The following is a 4,242-nucleotide window of genomic DNA, read 5'->3' as shown; positions in this document are numbered from 1 at the left end:
GCAGCTTGTAGAATCTCATTATCAAGGTAATAAAATGATCATTGCTGTGACCCATGGTGCCAGGGCTCAATTACAGAGTTCCTGTGTGTGTGAGAGGGCACAAGTGTGTACAGGCATATATTTCATTGGAGGGGGCTACTGATACTACACAGCACTTGTAGCACAAGATCAAACAAGATTAATTCATTAAATAGAAAGTGCTGTTGATACAGAGTTCAAGGAAGAAGAAGTTCCAGATGGGGAACTGCAAAGAAAGATGGAGTTTTAATACTATAAATTTGTTCTCTGCTTCTTAAGTCACTTTTTCGTAGAAGTGGCATGCCAGATCAACCAACTTCTGGATCCACAGCATTGCATTTTAATGAGCTAATTTGTGAGTTGATTTTAATGAGTTCATTTAAATTCCTGAGCTGAAGATTAACCTCTGCAGGTACAGTTCTCTCCTCTTTCAGTTTTATAATACAAGGCTTTAAACGGTGCAATTGGTTTCTTGCTCTTAAGGGATTTACTCACAAAGTGATATATCAAACTATAGTTAAATCTTTAGGGGGATGCATTTGCTTCAGCACTCTGTGCTGTGTAGTTCCCCCAGTCTCTCCAATATGGCCAGCACAGCTACAATCAGCAACAAAACCTGGTGTTATTCTTCAGCTCTAAATTTCACACACTGAGCTAGTAGGATTTTCAGACTGTGCCTTGGGTTTGAGGAACAAGATTTGTTACACTAGGACAGTTTTCTTTTATCTATTTGTTGTGCCTTAATAAGCAGCATCAGTTTTGCAGAATTTCTGCACAAGGGGTTTTTTTTGTGTATGTGAGAACTACGCACATTTTAAAGCTGAGCACAGAATACACAGATACCATCTACGATTAGGGACAGTTCTTGTTAGCAGAGCATGTACAGGACATTCAGAATCAAAGACTAAAAATAACCATTGTCTGGGGCCAGTCAGGAGGATCACATATCACAAGCCACAGTATTACTGAAACCTTTCAAAGACTTAGTGGCACGAGTGCATTCTCCTAGAAAGATAATCTGCTTTAGATTTAGAAATCTCAACACTGGAAGATGCACTACAGCTGCTGTTCAGCTGGTTAGTTACTCTTGTTACCTGTTTCCCATATCTGATCTGCAATTAGCTACCTTCAGCTGCTGCCTTAAAGGGCTGTCTGCAGCCAGATGCCTGCTTTCAAGTAGCTGTCTCATTCAGCACCCTAGAACTAAACAAAGTTGCTGTGCAAGATTCAAGTCAGAGTTCTACAAAATCAGTTGTATTTGATTTGGGAGGGATGGGGCAGGAGAATAGTTGTGAAGAGGTGGACATTATGGTAACTGCTGAGGTATAAAGCTATCATGGCTAGAAATCTAAATCTCCACTGGCACAACTTGAGGACATTTCCTCTTGTCCTGTTGCTGGTAACTTGAAGGGAGAGACCAACACCCATATACAAGCAGAGAGGCAAAGATGTGACTTCAAAGTACTGTTGAAATCAGACCAACACCATGCTTTCCATCTTAAAAATCCCAGTTCACTGAAGAAAAGGGGCTTCCCAAACTGTTCTTAAAGAATATATTCCATGGGCTTTAGGTTAGAAAGTAGAATTAAACCTTCTCAGGTGTGGAATGAGAGCAGACAGCAGCAGTTCTTACAGTACTCACTGACATTTCTGGTACACAACACTGTAAGTCACCTGCCAGACAGCAGGAATGGACAGACCAAGGTAAATTCTTATGTTAATCTGTCACACTGAGCCCTTTAATGTATTTACTACCAACAGAAACTCCCACTCCTCTGGCTAGCTGCTTCTGTCCCACTAGAAAGGAATTAATCTATTGCTATCAGAGGGAGAGGATGATAACAAGCAGAAGTTACAATCCATATCTGATCAAAAATACCTCATCTACAGGGACATAAAAGCCCCATACTCTCCCCCACTGCATCACCACCCTAAACACCCACCTCTCCTCTCATCTACCTGCCATGCATGCCCAAGTTTACAGACAAGGTCCTGGTCCTCAGCAAAGCAGAACTCGGTGCTGTGCAGAAGGGACAGAAGCAAGAACACTTCCCAGCCAACCTGCACACCACACTGCTGCACCCCTGCACACCACAGTCTTCCCCTGCACACAGCCCAGGACTGCACAGCTGCAATTTCTCCTGTATCACCTCCAGAGTGTGAACTGTGTTCGAGGGTTCTAGAGAGAGTTTGGCATTGAGAAGCAGTTCCCATACACAGCAAGCTGTGGCAATCCCCTTACACTACACCAGTGTGATGAGGCTAGAAGAAAGGAATTAAACAAGCAGCCCAAAACAGGAGGAAAGATTATTTACATCACCCAGGCTCTACCTGCCACTTTAACTTCCCTCTCTTCAACACTTCCCTGGCACCTGCAAGCTGCTGCAAGAAAGGCGATGGGAATCTGAGCAGAAAGCTGTCACACCTTGTCCCTGTGCAAAAATTCAAATTTAGCCTTTTAACTAGGCAGCATCTATGCATGCTCTAATCACTGACAGCATAAAGTTGTGCACAGTGCTTGGATTTGGGCTCTGAAACTCATATCCCACCTCAGCTCATCCCAGCTCAGAAAGCACAGCCCAGAGAATGTAGTACCAGGTCCTCCTTAGCCCTTGCACTACAAGGAGGAAATTGTGGGAGCTTAGGGTCAGAAGCATGGAGGATACATTTGTTGTGTGTTTAAGCTGTGTTACTGAAGATGTTTTGCCCTGCTTTGCATGTGCATCTGTTCCAGATGGTTTTCTTTGTGTTTAAAAGAAATAGGCATACTTAAAATCTACTTTACAAAACCTCAGCAAATTAAAACTGATCTTTTCCAGACAATTCTTCAAATGAATGTTCTGCAAATGCCTCCTCCCAGCATGCAAAGATTTAGATACGCTGGAACTGGCTCCACAAAGGATGCTCTCTAACAAGAGGAATTTAGGCACTGAAACCAGTTCGACTTGCCGCTTTTTGATTTTAATATAAAAAGAAATACTTTCTGCAAGGAAAGGCTCAGCTTTCATCACCAGAACCCTAGCACGGATTTCACAGGCTAAACCAGTTCACAACTAAGCACTTTTCATAAATATGACACATCTCTTGGCTCACAGAGGTTCTGGAGAGGCAAAGAACAGGCTGTGCTGACATCTGGTGGCTTTCTCTGCAGGAAACGAGTTCATGGCAATAGGTCTTGGCTTTTCACGGCCTTTTTTTTTTTTTTTAATTTTATTTTTTTATTCCTGATGTAACTCTTTCATTTCCTTACAAGATACAAAGCATTGTGCTAAAAACATTTTTGTTTCCACTGACCAGTGGACAGTGCTATCCTGTGCAAGTCTTCCTGCAAAGCAAGGAAAGAGCTTTTGCTGTGCACTATCAGTTACAGTGTAGAAAAAGTCTCCATTTCAAAGTGTATTTTTTCATGAACAAATTTTAAAATATGTAAATTCACAGGATGTACATGCCACAGGAAATGCTACTATTGCATATCAGATGAGGTGCAAACCTCACCATTAAAGCATTGCAAATCAGCAGAAGTGGCAACAAGCAAAGGGTAGTGGTTGGGGAAATGTTTGAAGCTGTGCCTGTTTCTCTGACTCAATAGGAAATGGAGAGTAGAGAAAAAATATCCTGATAAAATGAAAAGCAACTAAAGTTGTATACTGGGTGTTTCTTGACTCATTAACCACTTGCAAATTTGTGCCAAGTAGTCCTATGGAAGGGAAGTGATGGAAAGGGGATCAGGTGCCAACCGGGAAGCCTGAGCTCAGTCCAAGCTGTTCAATAAACAAAAGTGTGCATTTGCCTTCAGCATTTGTAATGCCTCCAGTCATCTGCCCTGCTCTGTATCTGGGATCCTGTCAGTCACAGGAGACCACGAATGAGTATCCTGTGCTCTGGTTTTAGCTTCTTGATCTTTGGACACTCAGGATTTCTGTGGCTATGAGCTTCCAAGGACAGGGCCCATGAATGTCCTGTCATGGCTTTGGGAAGTCTTGGACTGCTACCTGCAGGCTCATTTTTAAATAAGTGATCTGTCAGGGGATGTTAAATACTGACAGGGAGTGAAAGAGAAACACCACAACTTACAATATATTTCTGGATCACCTTCAGGTCACGATGTTTACATCAGATAAAGCAGTTAACTGTAAAAGCGGTGATTAACAGATTTTGAGTTCTCCTTTATGCCACTGGTCAACTCAGCTGTCCATGTCAGCAGATTGAAATTTTCTTAACTCT

This window comes from Parus major, chromosome 7 (genome assembly GCF_001522545.3).
Source record: "Parus major isolate Abel chromosome 7, Parus_major1.1, whole genome shotgun sequence".
NCBI lineage: Eukaryota > Metazoa > Chordata > Aves > Passeriformes > Paridae > Parus > Parus major.
Note: the sequence above shows the minus strand (reverse complement) of the source record.